Genomic DNA, 24,433 nt, shown 5'->3' with positions numbered 1-24,433 from the left:
CACAATGGCCGAATAGTTCCAAAGGAACAATGATGAGAACCATATAACCAATGGGGTGAAAAGAAGAAAAACAACAAGACAATCAAAGGAAGTAATGAACAACACGGAAATTGAAAGAAAAACCACAAGGAAGATGAACTTATCTCTTCACGTCAAGCTTGATCAACCAAGGCTCTAGATACCACATGAGTCCATCTTCAAGAGTAAGGAAGCCAAGGAGAAGCTATGCGGAATTGATGAAGCTTCCATGGAGAAGGATGAAGGTGCGAAAGTTAGAAGATGAGAGGAGAAGTGGTGCGACAATGGTGTTTGGAGAAGCTCTCAAGTGAGGTTGGGCCAACACTCAAGGAAGGGGGCTAGAGGAAACCAAGAAGGAGAACTCTAGCCTAAGTTGATTCACAAAAATAGAGGAGTCTGGAGTCATCTCAACAGAGTTTCTCTACTATATTCATGAATGAAAATACAAGGGTCCTAAGCTTTCTATTTATAGTAGAAAAGGATAGCCAAGTGGTCTAGAAAAATGAAGGGAAAAAGGATCTAGAATGTGGTATTTAGAGCCAAAAAGAGAGCATGAGGCAAGTGTGACTTGCCACCTAAGCAAGTCACAAGGGACTTGTTTCTAGGCGCATAAGAGAAGCTTGGTGACCAAGCTTGGAGCAAGAAGGATCTAGATCCTCTCACAAATGCGCTCTCTCTCTTGTTGGGCCAATTTCAAGCCCAACTCTTCTTTGGTCCAATTCTTTTCAAAGCCCAAAAACCCTCCAAGGCCCAATACATGGCCCAAACAAAAACCCTATTTTACAATGCCCAAAATACAAGGCCCAAAAATAAACCCTATTCTAATATTTACAAACAAAGAGTTTTAGGCTAGGTCTTCACATCTTCCTTGGCCCATGTAAAGTTCATCTTGGGCCTTGTATGTGCATTGGAGGCCCATTCCTCTTGTATCCTCCTAGCCCAATGTTGTGGGTCCCTTAGTTAGAGGCATCTCATCAGGTTGGTGTCTTTTAACTTGTTGAATGGGTTTTTAACATGTTAAATGGTTTGCTACAATAGTTCTATATGTTATGTATTCAATCAGTTGAATTATTTTTTAATCAGTTGATTTCATTTAAGTTAAGCGAAATCAATAAATTGAATGGAAAAATCAACCTGCTGAATATGCTAACAGATTGGCTATAAGTTCTGGTTTTCAGAGAGAGTGGTGAGACTTGCAATTTTGAGCGCAAAATCATTCTAAACTTTGGGAAAAACTCTCTCTTTCTCTCTCTTTCTTTGTGAATCTTACAAAAGTGCAACAATTCGTGAAGGATATTTGATCTTCTTGGAGCTTTTTACTTGTTTTTTGGAACTTGGAAAAAAGGTTTGGTTGACTAGGGAGATCCTTCATTCAAGTTTGATATCTCTCAGATTTCTGGATGTTGCCTGATGGTATTCTAGGTCTGCAAGTGTGATCTTGTTGTGCTGTGTTAAGACACTTGTGGGATTTGTTAGATTGTGGCAGTTTAGAGGAAAACAGAGAGGTAAAACAAATATGTGCAAATCTTTACAGAATGTATTTCTGTTATTGAATGTGTATTGAAAGGCTTATTATACAAAAGAAAGGGAGACTTTATTTATAGAGTCTGTACAAACAGAATTAGAGAAACTAACTAAGGCTAACAACTTGAATTAGTTACAATATTCCCCTCTAATTCAAGTACACGTTTGTTCAACTACACTAGTCTCAATCTTCAGATCCTTAAACCTGGCTCTAATACCACTTGTTAGCTTGTGGCAGTTTAGAGGAAAACAGAGAGGTAAAACAAATCTGTGCAAATCTGTACAAAATGTATTTCTGTTATTGAATGTGTATTGAAAGACTTATTATACAAAAGAGAGGGAGACTTTATTTATATGTACAAACAAAATTAGAGAAACTAACTAAGGCTAACAAGTTGAATTAGTTACAACACTCCCCTTTAATTCAAGTACACGTTTGTTCAACTACACCACTCTCAATCTTCAGATCTTTAAACCTGTCTCTCTTTAAAGCCTTAGTAAGAATGTCTGCAACTTGTAAATTTGTAGGACAATGCAGTAATTTTAGCCTTCCAAGATTTACATGATCACGTAGGAAATGGAATCTAGCTTCAATATGCTTGCTCTTGCCATGGGACACATGATTATTTGCTAGATTTATAGCTGATTTGTTGTCAATAAACAGCCTGATAGGTCTTTCAACTTCAACTGTTAATTCTGAAAAAAATTGAACTTAACCATGCAGCCTGACATGTTGCTTATGCCTTATGCACCAACAATATACTCAACCTCACAGCTGGATAATGCCACAACAAGTTGCTTCTTTGAACACCAAGAGATTAGTGCTCCTAAAAATTTGAAAATATACCCACTAGTGCTCTTCCTATCTTCACTATCTCCACACTAGTCTGAATTTTCCAACCACACAATTCTTCTTGATTTTGAATCCCTTTGGGAAATAGAATGCCATGACCAACTGTCCCCTTTATATATCTCAACACCCTTTTTACAGCTATTAAATGAACCTTGCGTGGTTGATTCATGAACCTGCTGATCCATCCTACAACAAACGAGATATCAGGCTTGTTATTGCAGAGATATCTTAATGAGCCCACCATTTGTTTGTACAAAGTGATGTCTACTTCTTCTGATTCAACATTGCATTCACCATTCCTCACTCTCATTTTTGCTGGAGTAGCTGCAGGATTGCTGTTTATCATATTAAATTTCTTCAAGATTTCACTGGCATATTTGTGTTGGTGCAAAATCATTCCTCTACTGTCTTCAATAAACTCCATTCCCAAAAAGTATTTTAATCTTCCAAGATCTATGATCTTGAATTTTGCCATCAAAGTTTGCTTAAAACCTTCTATTTTAGCATTATTGTTCCTAGTGATCAGCAAGTCATCTACATAGATGCACATTATCACCATGCTCCCACCATTTGTATGTTTTATATACACACCATGTTCCACTAAGCACTTGCTGAATTGTTGTTTCTGCATGAATAAATCCATCACCTTATTCCAGGTTCTAGGAGCCTGCTTCAAGCCATATAGGGCTTTTCTGAGTTTATATACCTTGCCTGGACTATATTGCAACTCAAATCCTGGTGGTTGTGTGACAAACACCTCTTCTTCTAAAGGGACATTTAAGAAAGCAGATTTCACATCTAGCTGAAATAAGGGCCAACCTCTTCCATTAGCTAGTGCCACAACCAATCTGATGGTTTCAGTTCTTGCCATTGGAGCAAACACCTCTGACTAATCCACTCCTTGTTTCTGCAAGAAACCCCTTGCAACCAATCTAACTTTTCTTTTTGAGATAGATCCATCAGGATTTTGCTTGATCTTGAAGACCCACTTGACATCAATTGGCTTTTTGCCATGTGGTAATTCAGTCAAGACCCAAGTCTTATTCCCTTCAATTGCTTCCAACTCTTCTATCATTGCTGCCCTCCACAACTCCTGATTTAATGCCTCTTCATAATCAATTGGCTTAGCCTCTACTAGCAATGCAAAATGAAGTAGGTCACCTTCATCTGTTACAGCATTGTCTGGGAATAGTTCAAAATCCAGCAGAGACTGTGGCAAGTTTCTTTGTCGTGGCTGCCTTCTCTGTTGTTGGACTAATGCCTCCTGAGTTGGTTGAACAAATGCCTCCTGACATACTCCATCATTGTTCTGTTCATCAATTTTATCATCCTCTAGTATCATTTGAATCTTTGAATCTGTCAAACTACTGTAGTTTGATGTCTAATCCCAAGATTCAGCTTCATTCACAATTACATCCCTACTAATACATATCTCTGCTTTAATAGGATCATATAACCTATATGCCCCTATTGAGTGATATCCCACAAGAATCATACACTCACTCTTATCTTGCAGCTTTCTCCTCTTTGCATTTGGCACATGCTTGTAGCATAGTGATCCAAAAATTCTTAGATGATTTACTGTAGGTTTTCTGCCATACCAGTTTTCTTCTGGTACCTTTTCTTCTAGCTTCTTTGTGGAGGACTTGTTTAACACATATACAACAGTAGAAATTGCTTCTCCCCAAAATGAATGTGGCATACGTTTCTATTTCAGCATGCTTCGAGCCATATTAAGCACAATTCTATTTCTTCTTTCTGCCAAGCCATTGTGCTGAGGCGTGTATGGTGCTACAGCCTCATGTTCTATTCCATTTTATGCACATAAACACTTGAATATCTGAGAGGTATACTCTCTTCCCCCATCTGTCCTGAGAATCTTGATGGCCTTATCACTATATCTTTCAATAGCAGCTTTAAATTTCTTAAAAGCCTCAAAAACATCAGACTTTGCTTTGATCACGTACACCTACATCATTCTGCTGTATTCATCAACAAAAGACACAAAATATAGATTTAACATCATGCTAACTTACTACAATGTAAAAATCATTACTTTCACTTGATTAAAAGGCAAAAGACACAGATAAAAATAAATCACAACAAGAATCAAAAGAACAAACAAATTTATTCATTCTAACCTCAAAATCCATAATGAAATTACAGTGGAACCAACCCTTGAGGCTTAGCCCTTCATGAAATACAAAATAAAAAAAAAATAGAAGAAGAGAGTGGAAAGAGAGGAATGGAATTAGTCCCCCCTAAGGGTTCCTAAACTCCGAAGTTTCGAGCTTCTCCTTGGTCTCTTTATATAGGACATAGACTGAGCTTTTTTGTTGTTAAAATCTCTCAAATATCTTTTAAAAAAAATATATAATGATAAATATAATTTATCTTTGTAGTGATTATGAATATTTAAAAATATTTGGAGAGATATAGACTATTTGACAAATATAGTTGGTTGATAATATCAATATCTAATATAATTAAATAAATTAACTACTTAAAGATATATGATAAATTATCACCAACTAATATTTGTATTAATTTTCCAAATCAGCCCTTTGCAATCTCCTCAAATTATCTTTTAAATAATCCAATATCTTCAAGGTATATTTGTTTGTTGTGGATCTAAAAAGATTTAAAAAGATCTTGTTAGATTTAAAAAGATTTGGTAGTTATTATCTTTTGATATTTTATGATATAATTAAATAAGATAATTATTTAATAATATCAAATAAAATATCTAAAGATATGTTTTCCCAAATTATCTTTTATCATAAAGATAGAGAAAACCGCAAGGTCCAATTTTTGTTGTTTGTTTCCTCTTCTTGGCTTAACCAATCTTCTTTAAGTTTTCTAGCTTTTATTGTCGTCTTCATGTAATGCTTGGCTTGAATTTTTGTGATTTTGATAATTTCCGACTCTTGGATTTATCTTTAATGTGTCATGAAGCTTTAATCAGTTTATTTGCATACCTCCACGAGCTTAACTTAGCTGTAGCTACACTAACACACCTCAAAATATCCAAAGAACATTTATGCAACTAAAAAGCTATTTTTAACATCTTTTTGTATCTCATGCTCAATAAATCCAATTATAAGAAGTACCAATTAAATCAATCTTTTAAGAACAAAATTCAATTAAAAATCTAGAATTAAATATTAAATGAAGGCATAAATATGAACTCATCACATATTTAGAAAGTGTAATTTTGTCGATTGTGTAAAATCTTTTGAAATAGTGCAAGTCAGGCTCGGGTTGCCTTAACAAAATGGATGTAGCCCAGATTTAAGTGAACCAGTATAAAAATTTGGTGTTCTTATGTTTGGTTCCCTCCCTTCTCTCTTGGTTTATGATTTAAAGCTTCAAGAAATTTAATTTCTACAATCTTTTAACTATTCTTGAGTGATTTGACACAACTTGAGTTTTTGTTCCTATTTGTACTACTTCTTGGAATCAATCCTGATAAGTTTTTTAATTTTTTCGTGAATTAATCTTCAAATTCAAATTTCTACAGAATTCCAAGTATTTTAGTCGAATGTTTTGATATTTTGATTTGTTGAATTATGCTTGTCATCTATTTAATGAAATAAGATTTTTATCCTTGTCTTTAGTCGATTGAAAGTGTACAATCTGGTAGCAATTGTAAGAATTTAAAAGTAATCAATGTTTTTAGAAAGCCAATTCAAGCCCCTCCCCCTTCTTGGCTAATCACTCATTTCAATACTTACAAAAACAAGACTTTAGACACATCGTATGGATCTCAAAATTAAAATGAATCAAACATAAAGCATTTCAACCGAACAAATTGAACAAAAACTAAGAAAATTCAAAACAACATTTGGCCATGCATGTAGGAATCCTAAAAGCACACAGACGGAAGGTTCAAGATGAACAAGTAATTTCAACCGGATATAAAGACATATAAACACAAAAAGAATCTGTAGAATCATGGAAAAATAAGAAGAACATGTTAACAACACAAAAATTCAAAAATATGGAGGATAAACACTTAGTTCATGAAGAAGCTTGGCTCTAGACACAAAATGTTAGGCTTCCTCCAAGTAGACTTCTATCATGCATGGTTCATGGAGTTTGAATGTTAGGGTATGGTGTTTGTCCCAAGGAGAGGTAATGCCAACTCCTAAGGAAGGAAGCTAAATAGGTCTACAAGAGAAAACTAATCAAGAGATAACTTCAAGACAAGTAGAGTGGCCATTTTGGCAACATCTCATTACTCATCTCAAAGTTGAAATACAAGAGGTGGAGGCCTTTATTTATAGACTAGAAACCTTAGAGGTTTCTAGAAAAGTAGAGGGGAAATTTATATTCAAACATTCAAATTTGAGAGCCAAAAGAGTCACGCTTCTAGTAAGACTTGCCATGTGTCAAGCTCATGTTTTTCTCATGCATGGAGCGCACAAGTAGAGCATAACCCTACCTTGGAAAGCAAGCTAGCATCAAATTAGGTTAGTTTGAGGCCTAACTAGGCCAAGTTAATGCCCAACACACAAAACCCAACCCTTTAAGCCCAAAACTACACTATTAGGCCCAAAGCCCAAATTAAGACCCAAATACAAGGCTTACAAATCCTATACCACTTGGCCCAAAATACAAGGCCTAAAATAAACCTATTTTAATATTTACATACAATGTTGACCTATGAGAATAAGAACTTGGTCCCATTAACCTTAGATGATGCACACCCTTCTTGTATGCACTTGGGCATGGCTAGGGCGTTTGTCATTAAAACGAGTAAGTATCTGGTCAGAAGTGAAGATGTATTTAGAGGACTAAGAGAGGGAGAAAGTCTAATGAAAAAAATGAGAATTAGAAATTGATCAATGTTGTTCAAAGATCGAAATATATGATATGAAGTGTTGGTTGCATATACTTAATTGATTTATACTCATACATTGTGTGTATCAATAAAAGCAATAAGTCTAGTTAATCAAATGTCAAATCTTAGCATTAGATGAGTCTAAGGATTAGATGAGTCATGGTCTTAGATGAGTTTAACAGTAGAAATCATAAAGTTATGGTGGCATCAATTATGTATGGACAATATTAACCAAAAGTCATTCACGGCTTCTTAGAGAGACATTAAAAATTTGATGTGCGTTAGTTTGTTCCTTCCTACTACAGGGAGAGACTCTTTGGAAGCTTCAAAGGCTTCAATAAAGGTCTATGTGCGTTGATGAATATGCTAAATTGATGGAGTTCTTACTCCTAAGAGTTGGACTTCAATTTGAAAGTGAAGAAGAAAATAGCTAGGACTGTGAGTTGTTTAAGAAGAAAGATTCAAGATGTAGTTGAGTTTTATGAGTATTCCACACTTGACAAAATTTTACACTTGGCCTTAAAAGTTAAAAGCCAATTGAAAAAGAAATAAGAGGCCAAAATGAATGCTTCTTACAATGACTTCTACTCTAAAATTTGGAAGGGTAAAGAAAAAAAAAAGATGATAACCCATCCTCCAAGAGTCTCCAAAACTCACCACCTAAGACCAATTCGCCTAAGGAAACTCCCAATGACCTTCCTAACTCTTCTCAAAGTTCAAGAACAAGTTCCATACAGTGTTTTAAATGTTTGGGGTATGGACACGTAGCTTCAAATTGTCCAATTGAAAGAACCATGGTCTTGAACCTTAAAGTAAAGGTAGAAAGTGAACATTCTCCTCCCCTTTCCCTTCCCACTCTTCTTCTTCTTCTTCTTCTTCAAGTGAAAAGATTAAACCCCATGAAGGTGGTTTGTTAATGGTAAGGCACCTACTAGGACAAGTTTCCAAAGAACTTGACCCTACTCAAAGACAAAACTTTTTTCATTCAAGGTGTCATATCAATGACAAACTATGTCCCCTCATCATAGATAATAGAAGTTATGTAAATATGGCTAGCACAAGGGTTGTGGAGAAACTTGACTTGAAAAACATCCCTCATACCAAGCCTTACAAGCTCTTGTGGCTTAAGAAGAAGAGATTAGGGTAACTAAATAAGTCCTTATTAAATTTTCGATAGGAAATTTTAAGGATGAGGTGTTATGTGATGTTGTGCCTATAGAAGCCATCCATATTTTACTAGATAAGCCATAGAAATTTGATAGAAAAGTTTTTATTATGGCCATGCCAACACTTATGCTTTTTCCTTCCAAAGCACGAAGTTCACACTTCTAACTCTCTCACCCAAGCAAGTAAATGAGGATCAAAATGAAATGAAAAAGAAAAGAAAAGATGAAAAGAAAAAAGAGAAAGTTACCACTAAAGTTTTACTTGCCTCCAAAAGGAATCTTTCAAAGCAAGATGTGCATCACCATTCTTCCTTCTCTTCCCAAACCAAAAGAGAAGAACCAAGACACAAGCAAGAGAGGAAGAATGGCCTAGAAAAGAAAGATGGCCTATCCAAAGCTAGGGCTAATACCCTTAGAAAAGATGGAATAAGAGCTTATAGTAGGGAGGCGTAAATCTTTCCTCAAATCAAGTGAAGTTCAAATTACAAAGGCTTCAAGAATTTGTGGTCAAATTCTCTCTAAGGAGGGGAGGGTGATGAATTATTGACCCTAACCAAGGATGAAGGTACATACCTAAGAAGGCTAAGCATGTTTAGGAAGGAAGTTCCCTCTTTTCATTATGTTTGAATTTCCCTAAGCTGACTTAATTAACTCAACCTTAATTGACTTGTGAACCTTTGACTAGGTTTGACTTGTTAACTAGAGTTGAATTGACTTAAGCCAACATGTTAATCTATGTTTATATTAGGATAAGGAAGCATGGGATATGTGGTGTAATCCTAGTGAAGGATGAAGATAATGTGCTTAAGTGGAATAAAGAGTAAAACATAAAGTAAAAAGCATAAAGCAAAAGCAACTTGTACCTTTTTTTCTCCCCTTGTCTTTAGCACCTTTTAGCCTTCTATAGAGACATTCCTTGTCTCATTTTGGAGAGCTTGGCCGAAATATCCTTAGGGTTTTCCACCACTATTCAAGATTGTGCTAGCTTTAGGAGATGCTTCTAGAATGTAAGTTTTGGTATTTGCTATGTAATCCTTTTGCACTTTTGTTTATTTCCTAGAGAACCCTAGAATTCTCTATATAAGGGGTGTTCATAAGCTTGTAAAATGGTTGAAAATTTTGAAGTAAAACTTATATTGTCTCAACCACAAAACCCTAAGGTCTTTCTCATCCAGGGAGTGAAGGCTCTCCTTTGCCTTATCTTGCTTCCAAGTGGCAGCTCCATCAGTCATATATAGGAAAAAGTTTGCTTCCTCGACATTTCCAACTTCTTTAATTCCATCATTTAACTTGTTTCTTCTTGTTTTCTATTTGCATTTAATGTTATGCTCTCCCTTTTGTTTTGTTTTTTTAATCAATTCGTTACTCTCCTTCTCTTTGAGCCTTTTAAAGTGCACCTTTACATCTAGATAGTTTGATATCTTAATGTCTAGTGGGAATCTTCATTAGGTTTTCTTAAATGACTCATCACCATAATAAAAAATCTAAAATGAACCCACTCAATCCTTCATCACCTTACTTCGGATCTATGGTTTCAATTTCTTCCTTATCCTTCAATTTTGTAAACTCTAGGTTCTCCACCATGGAAAGTTACAATTATTTGTTGAGATTAGATGTAATAAACTTTCTTGTGTATTTTGCGAGGTTAATACATATACTTTTACATTGCAAATTTAGTATTCGATTTATATGCTTAATTCATGCTTTGGTTTGGCCATCCATAACTTCATAATTCGTTAGTGAGGTGTTGGAAACTCTCTTTTGAACGTAGAACTAAAATTGAATGCCTAATGGATCTTGTATCTAGGGATAGAATATGATTCATTAGTAATTTTAAGGCTCTAGAACTTAATGTATGGTTTGCTTGTTGATGATCCAAGGGATTGGACTTTGATGAATTGTCATAGGCTAAAAGTTTTTAGGGATACGATTTTAGTATATTTGTGAATTGATTTTAACATAAAGTTAGAATTGAGATGTTTGTGAATGCATGTGAATGAAGTGAATGAAATCCAATCTTGACAATTGTATATACTTTATGTTAAATTTTAGTTGCATACCAATTGTTTGAAAAAAAATACATAAAGACTTTCTTTGTGTTAATGATTTAAACGGTGTTAGCAAAAAAGGATCCAATTGAACAAAATTGACGAAAATTGGGACCTATTTTGACCACAAAACCAAAATTAGGACTTATTTGAAAAAACTTGACGAAAATTGGAACCAAAAAGATATTTTAACCTTAAATATATATATATATATATATATATATATAATTGTAAAGTAAGTGTTTATGTAATTTTTAGAAATAGGAGTCAAAAATAAAAATTCAAAACAAAAATATAAAAACATAAAAATATAAAATATTAATTAAAAAATAAAAAATTAGATTTATTTTATATTATTTTAATTAAGTTAAAAATTAAAAAAATTAACGTAAAGATGGGAAACATTTTCTTATCATCAATTTATTAAAAAAATAATAATAAAAAGAAATAAAAAAAGGAAAAACTTCTGTTACATTACAGTTTCTTGTTAGTTTGTGTTTATATTTAAAAAGGTCACTCCTAGTTCAACCACCATTCCGATTCTCCATCTTTCCACATGCTCATTCCTTTTTAGATATATCAATTTTCATCTTTCAAATTTCTAAAAAAAAAGAACACTCACGCTTTATAAGATTATCATGCTACATCTTTATCCCCTATAATTCACCATCACATTAATGATAATTACTCATTCAATTCAGAATCATACTCCAGGAAGTAATCCAAACAACGAAGAAAAAGATATTGAAAGTGGAAATAGGAGCACATTGAAACACAATCAGGTTCATAATTTCCAAATTTGCTATGATGTTTTGTGTTTGTTTCATTGTTGTTGTATGATTAATGGCACTAGAAATTTCCAACTAAAAATAATAAATTGAATTCAACATCTACAAGACACTTATCTGATTTTACATAAACAATAAAAATGGCAAACCAATAAATGTTTAAATAGAGGAAAAACAGAACTATGGCTCTGGTAGAATTAACGTCTGCACGGTGGGTCTTGTGACTAATGAAGAACTATGCATCACCGTGACTAATGAAGGAGAAATGGTGAAACTCTTACGCGAGGGAGAATGGTGTTGAACGAAGCAAGTTGATGTGGAGTGCGGCAACAGCACGACCTTGAGAGCTATGGTTAGGATGCTTTGTCTCGCGCGCAGTTGACACGGGAGAAGTGGTAGCCGTCGTTGGTAGTGGCACGACGATGGTGGCCTGAGTTGTCGCCTGCCATGTCTCCGATAGTTTGGCAATGGGCGGAATAACGTTGGCATCTGTGTTGGTTGCTTCGCACAAGGAGGCATCGTGAGGTTGATTATGAAGTTGGGGAAGAAGACTTTTAGATGTTGTGCATTTTGGAAGAATGAGAATAATTGGACTTAGGTTTTGGCAGATTCATTTAATTCTTCGTGCACCCCCATAACTTAATTCTCACACCTTCTGCAGATTTGTTTCATAATTGGGCATTTGTTTTGTTTGCTTTCCTCACACACTCCTCCAATGTAATAACCCCAATCTCCTGCATTTGATTTTTGTTTTACTTTTTATACCTGCTGTCACATCCCGTCAAGATATTACTGATTTAAATAATAAATTAAAGAAAACCATAAAGGCGTATCATTTGATATAACATCGTTTCCCAAAAACACGGGAAATTAAATCTTTAATAGATAAATAAATAATCCAAAATCCATAAATTATAAAACTGTAAATAATATAAAACATCCATAGTATTTTCAACTTTATTTCAAAACCATAAAATAATGAAAACTCCTAAGCTATCCCTGCTCCGTAGCTAAGCCTCACCAGAACCACCTACAACAACATCATCTGTTCACGTGTACCACGTACACGATCATCGCCAACCACAAGCAGATAGGGTCAGCTTAATAGAATAAACATATAAATATACATACATATATAAAATACACTTATATTTATATATCATACAATCACACTAGAGGAATTCCTTCATTTGATTCCATATCACATGGCCATAACCATGTTATTTCGTGTTCTACATCTTCTAGTGACTACTTCAAGGTTCCTTATTGCCATACCTATCAGCCACAACCGATAGAGCACGTGTGGGAAACCATTACTACGGATCGTATACCGTAACAGCAGGTGGAGTTCCCAAATACGAACATAGTTCGCAATGTCCCAAGACTACCAAACTCATCAGCTAATTACTAAGGAGGGCAATCTATCTAGACCCATCCGTACTGGCCACAACCAGCACACTCACACCGGCAACACTCGCCAACCCGAGCTCAACTCAAGGGTTCCTCGTGTCCATCCATCATCCCGAGCTCAACTCGAGGGATATCATTCCGAGCTCAACTTGAGGAATGCCACGTGCTTAACCCCTATCCCGAGCTCAACTCAAGGGATACGTTCCAAGCTCAACTCAAGGAACACCAACAATCCACCTTTGAAGCATCACTAGAGCCTTGTAAATCACGCACGTCTAGAGAGAAACACCAATAGTGTTGCAATAAAATCGCCTGGCGGGGGACACGTGCCAACACGCACTGCCCGCTTTTAGACAGTCTGGCGCGTGACTCGTACCGCCAAGTGCCTTTGCATACACTGATTTTGCCTCTATCACCTGGCGGGACGATCCCTACCGCCAGGCGCCACGAACTCTCAGTCCTCTCTGTTCTGACGCTATCGCCTAGCGGAGCACAGCTCGCTGCCAGACGACATACTAGTAGTTACGCAGTACTAGTTTTATTCTTACGCCCTACAGACCCTTATTTACACATTTTCATTTATGCCAGTCATTAACCTCAATCACGCGATTTCCCTTTTCTATGGCCTCAATTCTCTTAATAATTATCTTTTTGCCAATATCCTTATGTCCATAAAATTTCAAGTCTCATCATACCACTAAGTAGATATATTTAATTTAAAGGACTCACCAACTTATCAACCCATGCAACTTCTGCTAATTCATGACTAAGTCTTGCAACTCCCTGACAATATTACACTAAGTCCATTCAAGGCCCTATCACGGTTTTGTACCATGTTTTATCTTTTGATTTGTCATATGTTCCCCAAACCCAATTTACCAGGTTACTCTAAGTCAACCTTCCTCTGGATAACTAAGCTTGTGCTAATATACACCAACACTGCACTATTTTATGCTTCAGCCATTATACCATTAAATTCATCAATTTCTAACCCAGTCTTAAATTCTCATTTCATTCTATTAATTAAGTTTCTCCTCTCACTCCCAAGATATTTCAAATCGATCCTTTTCACTAGTTTATCAATACCATTTCATTCTAAAAATTACCATAGCATCGGACTTGAACCCAGCACACCTAAAATCCCCAGAATTGCTCCTAGTGTTACGCTGTCGCCTGGCGGTACGCTATAACCCGCCAAGCGGTGCATCAGTCTTGGAAAATTCCAGGTTCTGTTACACCATCTAACAACTTCCTCCATTCCCTTTTCGCGTTCCATGTCCAATCTCCTTCGATTCACTCGCAAACGCAAACAACAATAGTACTATAATTAACCCTAACTACTTCCATCATGGATTCCGGTTCAATTTCGCGATAATTACTTCCCAATCATAAAAAACCTAAATCTATTAACCCTAATAGTCATATCTAACCAAATTCACTTAATATTTCGCTCTACAATGTAATTCCACAGTTTCTCATCTCTTTTTAATCAATTTATGGTTTGAGCACATTTCCCACCAAACAAAGATAACCCAGAACCCAGAAAACGTAATACTCGAGTCAATATGGCTTGTGTCGCCTAACGATCTAGTAACCACCGCTAGGCCCTTCTATAAGGAAACCCAGAATTGGGTTGAACAACAATCATCGCCTAGCGGCACATGGCTCACCGCCAGGTGGTTCCTGGTAGGAACCCAGAAAACTCAAAAAACTCATGCATCCAGGTGGTTTCTGGAAAGTTTTCTAGAAAACACGAATATGACAGAATTCACAGGGCATGCATCCAGTTTCATACATTTCATTGCACTTTAAATGATCCTCAATATAAAATAACGATTACGGCTCCCCTAACCTGGTTTCCTTGCTAAAAGCTAGAGAATGCCAAGGTTCTTCTTTGCTCAACAAAAGTCTTCTTAGTTCTCCCTCCAATTAGCTCCTATGCTCCCTCTCATAGTACCAAATCACTTTGAACTTACTCTCTCAAATGTGAAGAACGAAATCAAACACTAAACTTTCTCCTTCTCTCTCAAAAAAATCACTCAATTATGTGTTAATTACTCGTAATTACCTTAAAACGAAATTAACATTAAAGGGAATGTAATTACCATTCATGGTCAGTTATGGGCTGGTTTTCCAGCCTCCCCTGGCTACCCACTCAACTAGGGTTTTCTCTACCCTTTCATATTCAAGCCAAAACTAAGTTTAGCAAAAATAAAGTTTAATTTAGGTTCTCCAAGGTTTGAACCTACAACCATGCCAATTACCAAGCACATGCACAACCATCAAGCTTATTCCACATGATAAACATATATTTAAAATAATAACGAATAAATAACACACAATTGGCATACATGGGACTTAAACCTAAGTCCTCTCACATAATTAAGTACTCTCAACCATTTGAGCTAGTACTTTTCCACGTCATACAAGTTAGAATTTAATTCCATAAAGGCTCCCACTACCCGCATTTATTAATTAATTAAATTCTACGGGTCTTACACGTGCGTTGTCACTAAGCACATATCCCACTGTTTTATTGTTATATTTTGTTTATAATTTATGTTGTGTTTACTTCTTGCATTGCACTCACCTACTCATTTATGCACTCCCATTTTTTATTCCCAATTTTACCATTTTCTAATTAGATCTCATATTTCACTCACATCAATTGCTAAAAAATAAAAATATTTTAAATTGAAATAAATATTAAAATAGTTTTCAAAAATGATAAAAATAAGAATAAATAAAAATTTAAAATTATTTTAGTGTCTAATCAACCGCTCGAGTCGCACGACTCTTCTTTTTTAAAATACAAGAATTATAAAAATGATTTTGGTGTCTATTGACCACTCACGTCGCACGACACTCTTTCTTAAAATACAAAAATCATAAAAATGTTTTGGTGTCTACTCGACCGTTCGCGTCGCACGAAACTCTTTTAAAATACAAAAATTATAAAAATGGGTTTAGTGTTTAATCAACCGCATGTGTCGCACGACACTCCTTTTCAAAAATACAAGATATACAAAATGTTTTTGGTATCAACTCAGTCGCACGCGTCACATAACACTCATTTTCAAAAAATGTTAAAAGACAACTTTCAAAATTTAAATAATCAAATCAATTTTTTTATAAAGAACTACATAGCCTTGGTTTCTCATTTTTAATGAGAATATGTAGGACCAATATTAATCCTTGTCGGGTCCTTTTTACTCAAAAAAATAATTTTGTTCAATATTTTCTTATTTATGGGAAAAATAAGTATTGTAAAATAAACACATCATTTCTGTGCATTTAATTTGCCTTTGGGTGGGTGCTATAAGGTGCTAATACCTTTCCAACGCGTAATCGGCTCCCAAACTCAAAATTTGGTTTTCGCAGACTTTATTTTATCTTTATGGTTTTCCATAGTTTTCAAAAATAAACTATGGTGGCTACTTCAAATCTCTATATTCAAAACAATTTCCTTTTACTTTATCGTATCGTCGCGATTTAAGTTGCGACACTTTCCATATCATTTCCATCTTCCAAAACATGTTTCTTTCCTATATATAAAAAATGGGGCAACTTTGTGAACCTCTCATAGATTTTTCATCCTAACTTTACAAAGTCATTTCATGTGAGGAGTGTGTGGGGAACAATATGTCACATGGCTACCGCAATCTCCTCCAAATCTTTCCAAAATTTTATTCACATTTTTCACTCACTCATGGAGTCAAGTGTGTGTGCAATAGTGTTGCAAAGGAAAAAGTCAAGCATACAATCACCTCATCTCAAACATTGGACCTTAGGAGGATTTGTGACACTCCCCACTTTCATAAAACATTGAAAATAACATTGGGTTTAATGATTGCAAAGAAAACAATCGACTTTGATGCGCATAGAAAAAAAAACAAAGAGCAAAGCATAACAAGTTTTTCATCATGCATTTATTCATATTGGAGTTTTGATCCTTGTGCTAAGGTTTTAACACCTTGTGCTTTAAATAACGAGAAGACAAACTTTCTATTATGCATTCAAGCATTAACACACTCATGTAGTTATACATGTCAAGGTCTGGATACCTTGTAATGCAAAAAAAAAAAGTTTAAAAAGCAACATGCAAATAAGTTTCACATCATGCATTCATATCAGGGTTCCAACACCCTAATCCCGACACAAATGTTTCAACACCTTCTGCTAATACAAGAACAAAATGAAAAACATGTTAGCATAAACATGCATCATTTGCATGTCATATCATGCTTAAAAAATCATAAAATGTGACAAAATATCACGTTAATATATATATATATGGCAAGGGCAATGAGTAAGAGATTGAAAGATCAAAACTATTCAAGGCTCCTAATGCCACAAGCAATATGGAATTCAAAGAATAAGAAGATCATGGCTTGAAGCACATTTGAAGGATAGTTTTTAGAAAAATTAGTTTATATTTTTTAGACTTTGGGTTTTCTCTTAGAAATTAGTTATGTTCTATGTTTTTGGGCTTTGGGCTTTCTTTTATAAATTAGTTTATGTTTTTATGTTTTGGGTTTGGACCTTCTTGTAGGGTTCTCAGGTTTTCTTAAACTTATGTGCCTATATATAGAGGTACCAAAAATAATGTAGACACTTTTAGTCATATATTGAATTTGATTTCATTATAGAGAGAATTTTCTTTGTTCTTGGCTTAGGCCTCCGGTTCTTATCAAAGATTAACATCTTTGTGGCGAATCTTCACTTGACTTATGAATATGCTAGATTGTGGCGTCCTCCATCTTTGTCTTATTCTGCGTTCTTATCTGATTTATTCGTGTCATGTCTCTTGAGGATTCAAATTCAGAAACGATCATACTCTTTCCTGCATAGGATCGTATCACAACCATTCCATATGTTTAAATCATTCTAGAATCAAACTTAGAAACTATTTTACTACTGTTTTTTGTATGGAAAAAGACTTGGCCAAGAGCTTTCAAGCTCATTTTACAAAGAAAAATAGCCTAAATGTTGCATGAAAATTGGTTCTACAATTGGGCAATTTAGGTTGCGTTGATGAGTTTGGCAAATTAGTTCAGATCCTAATCTTCTTGGCATGTGTAAATGATACCATTTTATTTGCGTGTTTAAGTGTTTCCATTTAGTTTCTATCAATCTTTTCTTGTTTTACTCTTACAAAATATTTTATCTTCAACTTCTCTTTATTAGCACAAGCAACCTTAGTGCAAAGATATGATAAAGCAAAATGTCTGATATCACATGTGGTTGATGAAGATTGGTGAAGATCCATTTTATGATCATGTTTCTATAGTGTTAAATCAGGAAATAAAGTGCAGTATATGATGTTTACATGTTGTATCATATTGAGGCTATATGACATAAGTTAGATGTCTTGTTAGTCTTAATGTGTCCTTTTTAATCTGTTAAAATGGGTATTAACAAGTTAAAAGGCTTGTTGTATATAATTTCTAGTATGAATGTATTTAATCAGTTGAATTCTTTTTCAATCAACTGATTTCACTTAAGTTAAGTGAAATCAACAGATTGTACGGACAAATCAACATGTTGAATTCACTTAAGACCAAACTATATAAGTTGTCTTTTAGACAGTTGAGGCACGATTTTGAGCTTTTTAGCACGAAAAACAGTCATTAATCTTTGGAAAATTCTCTCTCTCTCTGAATCACACAACTGCAAGTGTTTGATTGAAGATTTTGGTCTATCTTGGAGGCATTTTGGCTTGGTTGGAGCTTGTAGAACTTGAGTTTGGTTGCCTAGGGAGAGCCACCATCAAGTTTTGTAGTTCTTGTGCCTTCACTATAAGAAAAATGCTAATTACCAACAAATCTAGCTGATGAATTTACTGACGAACAATATCTGTTGGTAATGTACGTGATGAAATTGTTGGATTAGTTTACCGATGAATTTACAAACGGATGTCAATATTGCATTTACCAATGGATATTATCTGTCGATAATGTCTTTGATTTAGTTCTTTGACGGACTTATAGACAAATCTATGACATTGGTAATGTCGTCGATGAAATCAGATTTATCTCTTTCAAATTTCAGTTTCCTCCCTAATATTAGTTTCTCCCTTTGACACTGCCCACCAAAACCGACTGCCCCCAAGCCAAAACCCACTGCCCACTGATCCATTGACGTTGTTGTGCCATTTCCACTATCGTGTTATCTCCACTATCGTACGAGACCGATCTGTGCCATCTCTGCCATATCTGCCTTCCACCGTCATCTATCATGAGGTTCGTCGCTTGAGTGTCCTTGTTCGTGACACGCTTGAGTCTCCCTACAGAAGCTTGCCATCATGGGTAACAAAAGCTTGTCTCAAGTCGTTGAATGGGAAGCAGAAGCACCGACCGTTGAGGAAGGGCCCTTCCGCCTTCACTACCACCGTCGAGGAGGAGAGGTAAGGTTTGCTTTAATTGTTCACTTCAATTGCTTTAATTGGTCGAGCTTACCTCTCTACGCTGCTGTCTCGATATGAATTGATTTATATTGCATGTCTTTCTCACTCATAGAGATTTGTTTCCCATGCATTTTGTACTTCTGTTTATTTAAAATCTTGTTTAAGTATTGTAGATAAGAAATTGATCAACCATAACCCGTAATGTACTTATATAAGGACCTGAAGGTGGCTTGCACATTATGCCTTGTCAAACTCTCCACTTTCATTAGTTCTAATATTCTAGAAGGAATTGCTTGATCATTGCTTAGTTGCTCAACTGCCTTCAGAAATTTTTTGTGCAGCTCAGGTGTCAGTCTACCTAAGACCATGACAAAACCAAAATTGTAACATTATTAGTTTAGATTAGTCAAGTGTAACAAAAACAAAACCAAAGAGTACTTCCTAGATTTCCAGTCATAGATTAGTCAAGTTTGACAATTCCTATATCAATTTTCAGTTGATTATAGCTTCATGATTATGAATATGGAATGGAACCATGTCCGAGATTTCTTGATCAACTCCAAGAATGCAGACACAATAAATGGAAATATTGACAAATTAGTTTGTAAAACTTTTTCTAAATGTGTCACATAGTCACTGTAATTTTCAAGCAGATAGCAGCATGTGCAAATGGATTAGAATAACAAAAACATCGTAGAAAAATGAATAGTCATAAAGCAACTTACTTTCATCTTCTTCCGCCCTGGTTTTATCTCACATGAATCAGTAAGAACGCCTACTTTATTTGTAGGTTTTGTATTCTTCCCATGGTTGCTTAGAACCTTTCTTCTTCTTTTTTTGTGTAGAGAGGCAATACTCTCACCCTTGCAAGCGTCAACTAAATCCACTTCCTCCCTAGCCAAAGTTATATATGATTTCCTTTCTTGAGGAGTACTTTCAGTTTCAGCATTTAAATTTCCACAGTGCAGGAACGTTAACTCTTCTTGCACTCAATTTAGTGGCACCTTAACTCTTCTTATACTCAATTTAGGTTGTTGGGTGTTGTTTTGTGTTTCAAAAGCCATAGACTTGAAACATTTGAATTGAATCCTAGAGATAATTAAGCAATTTGAAGCTTGTGAAGTACATGTGAAAAGTGTTTAAGTATGCTTTTAAAGTTCTCTAGCTAGCCTCGGAGATATAGATTAGGTTAGTTGCATTTAATCATTTCTCATTCAAATCTCTTTCCTTTCTTTTATCCTTTTTAGGTCTCTTTCACTTTTGTTGGATGGCTCGATGTAAGTGTATTTAATTACTAGGATCCCAAATCATTTTATTCCTTAATTGATTGCAAATATAACAAAATAATTAGTGATCAAAGTCCCTAATTAGCGTCATGTCCTTTCAGTTTTCGTTTCTACCCTATATGTCACTCCCTAATTAACTTTCTAAGACACTGAAGTAAGTTCATCAGATTTTGTGCTTCCAAACGTTACGTTGTAGCTCCCTCTCAAGTGCTAGCCAACTATTTTAGATGCTAACACTACAAGAAAATTACATATTAGCGAGGGAATAATCCCTAGCGAATCCCTAGCTAATCTCTCACAAAACGATTTAGGGAGGGATTAGCGAGGAAATAACGAAGACACTATGCCGTAGCTAAAATATAGGTAGCTAAGTAGCTAGAGAACCACTTTGTCGCTAATCCCTAGCTAATCCCTAGCAAATCGGTTGTAGCTAAACCCTAGCTAATCCCTAGCAAATTAATTGTAGCTAATCCCTAGCTAATCCTTAGCAAATCGGTTGTAGCTAAACCCTAGCTAATCCCTAGCAAATTGGTTGTAGCTAAACCTTAGCTAATCCCTAGCAAATTGGTTGTAGCTAAATCCTAGCTAATTCCTAGCAAATTGGTTGTAGCTAAACCTTAGCTAATCCCTAGCAAATTGGTTGTAGCTAAATCCTAGCTAATTCCTAGCAAATTGATTGTAGCTAATTCCTAGCTAATCCCTAGCAAATTGGTTGTAGCTAATCCCTAGCAAATTGGTTGTAGCTAATTCCTAGCAAATTGATTATAGCTAATCCCTAGTTAATCTATAGCAAATCGGTTGTAGCTAATTCCTAGTTAATCCCTAGCAAAGTTGTTGTAGCTAATCCCTAGCAAATTGATTGTAGCTATTCCCTAGCTAATCCCTAGCAAATAGGTTGTAGCTAATCCCCCGCTAATCCCTAGCAAACTAGTTGTAGCTATTCCCTAGCTAATCCCTAGCAAACTTATCCCTAGCTAATGCCTACCTAAGCCCTCGCTAATTCAACAATTTAATCCCTAGAAAAATAGTAGCGAATTGCATCAATCCAAAATATTCCATTCTTTTACTTGTACCTTATGAAATGCATTTTGACATAAATATAACATTAAGTATAAATCTTGCCAAACATTTTATATGAAACATGTCAAATGTTACTACATTCAAAATAATAAAAGTGATGAACATAATGAAAGTAGTCTTCACAATTGTCAACATACATCATTAAAATATGTGTTTAGAAACAAAAACAAAACATCATCATCTTCATATCTCGCCATGTTTCATGACAGACGGTGGTGAAGATATCTTTAATGCAGGAAATATTTGTGTCTTGAAAAACTCCATCTGTGTTTGCATTTGTGTATGCATTTGTTGTTGTAAAAGCTTTTGCATTTCTACTTGTGCTTGCATTTGTGCTTGCATTTGTGCTTGTATTTGTGCTTGGAATTGTGCATGCATATCTGCTTGTGCTTTCAACTAAGCTTGTACCTATTGTGCATATGCCTCTATTTGTGCTTGTAACTCTATTTGTAGTTGCTTTTGAGATTCAGTTTGTAAATGTAACTGTGTCTGCATTTCTTGTTGCATTTGAGACATTTGTGTAGCTATTGTCGTGATTTCTTCTGTTGGAGGTGCATGATTTGGATTTGTGGAAGGACCTACAACTGATGAAGATGAACCATTCACACTGATGATGGCAAGTTCCAAGCTACGACCAATACCGTGAATTCTACCTTTCTTATTTTCTCCTCCCATTTTCATCCATACTTCAGAATCAACTTTAGGATGCTTTGATACATCTTCTCCATATTTTTCTACCATAGCACTTTCATATGATTCCTATATATAGTAAATCAATCATTTTGTAATATAAGATTAAATAAGTAAATAAATTATCTTACATGTATACTTCCAATGAAATTTTTTGCTTTATTGGAGATATATTGACCGTCTTTTCTTTTATGAACTTTGTTGTATAGTTCACCATAAGAAACAGACCCATTACGTTCCGCCTCCAGTAAAATATATATCAAAATCCAAATGTATATCAAAATATATAATAAGTATGTTTATGTATATGATTGATGCACTAATCATATCCACCAAATGTATACAATATATAAGTATTATTAAAAAGTCATAGATATTTTCTACAAAATAAGAAAATGAATACCATCTCCAGAATCTAAATTACTAGGAACAATATTAAGGTAATGAAATGGAAAAGAATCAATCATAACCATTCTTCATCAGATTCATCTAACTCCATATTTGAATAATCTAAATCATCTAACTTCTCATCTTCATCCATGAACCCATCATCCTCATTGTGTCCATTGTTGACCTCATCATGATTTACATTTTCAATTGAACTTTGTATATCATCCATATTTACTTCTTCCATTGGAGCATGTGCGTCAAATAGTTGTATGATCTCATTGTCAATAAGAATAGTACTCATTCTCGTGAACTCTTCATCTTGAAAATAATCAATAGCAATTTGCTCATTTGAAAAATCTTCTTCATTATTCAGTGTCTCAACTATAAACAATTTTTCTCTAACCTTGCAAGCTGCCCACCAATCACCAGTATTTTTACTCCCACTTTGAGGATATTTTGTATAATAAACTTGTTGAGCTTATCCAGCTAATACAAATGGCTTATTTGTTTGAAGCTTTGATTTATGATTGATATCAACCAACCCATAGACATTATCAACTTTAACACCATTGACAGGGTCAAACCAGCGACAATGTAGAATAACCACTTTGTTTTCAAATCCAACATATGATAATTTTAATATCTCCTCAACAATACCATAATAGTCCAAATCATTTTCTCCATATATGTTTCCTCGAACACATATCCCACTATTCATGGTGGACTTATTATGTCCATAATCCTTTGTATGGAATCTATATCCATTAACAATCAAACCATTATAAGAAGTCACAACCTTCAATGGACCATAACTTATCTCTCGAATCTTTTGATCTTGGACATGACTTGTACTAACCTATGAATTATTGGAAAAGTGAAAACACATAATTATATCATTATTATAATTAATAAATATTAAATTGTACATTATAAAGAGTATGAGAGAGACTACTTACTTGTTGTTTCAACCATCTACTAAAATCTTTATCTCGAGCTATGAGTATTTCATCCTCAGATATATTAGGATTTCTTTCCTTTAGTGAATCCTCAAATTGTCTAACAATACGGTAATTAATAACATAACTAATATAATTATAAAATGCATAAACATATAAATTAAAAAGAAAACTTACTGAAGATAAGATTCTGATTCTTTACAATTCACCAAGATATATGTCTCAGCAATATGAAGTTCTTCATCTGTTAAGAATCTATGTTGACCTTTGCCAATAGGGCGACATGGATGTTTAAAAATAGACAATTTATCATCCAGTTTTTGTTCACCACCATCATCATTACGAGGAACATTAGTGTACCTTGTTTGAATGCTTGGATCAAAATACAAAGAAGCAAAGTTAGAAATTTCTTCCAAAATATATGCTTCACAAATAGATCCTTCAACTTTTGCCTTATTTCGAACCTTCCTTTTCAAGTACAACATACATCTCTCAAATGGATACATCCATCTATATTGCACAGGTCCTCCAACCTTAACTTCATATGGGAGATGTATTACCAAATGTTCCATTGAGTCAAAAAATGCTGGTGGAAAAATCTTCTCAAGCTTGCAAATTGTTTCAATGATGGAAAGTATGGCATTGTCCATGATAGAAACACGTACTCCAATTGCACAAATCTCTTTGAAGAACAAACTCAGTTCAGTTAAAACTTTCCATATTGGCCTTGCAACATGTCACGAAATGCCAAAGGAATAAGTCTTTGCATAAAAACATGACAATCGTGACTCTTCATTCCGTATATTTTTCCTTCATCTAGATTAATTGCAACGTGATAGGTTAGATGAGTACCCATCTGGAAACTTCAGTTGTTTTATCCATTCACACACCTTCTTTCTTTGATCCAAATTCAAGACATATGTTGCCTTTGGTTTTTTATACTTTTCATTCTCAACTACTAACTCTAACCTAGGA

Source organism: Vigna unguiculata, chromosome 8 (genome assembly GCF_004118075.2).
Source record: "Vigna unguiculata cultivar IT97K-499-35 chromosome 8, ASM411807v1, whole genome shotgun sequence".
In the NCBI taxonomy this organism is placed as follows: Eukaryota; Viridiplantae; Streptophyta; class Magnoliopsida; order Fabales; family Fabaceae; genus Vigna; species Vigna unguiculata.
The sequence above is the reverse complement of the archived record's forward strand: the minus strand, read 5'-3'. Positions refer to the sequence as shown.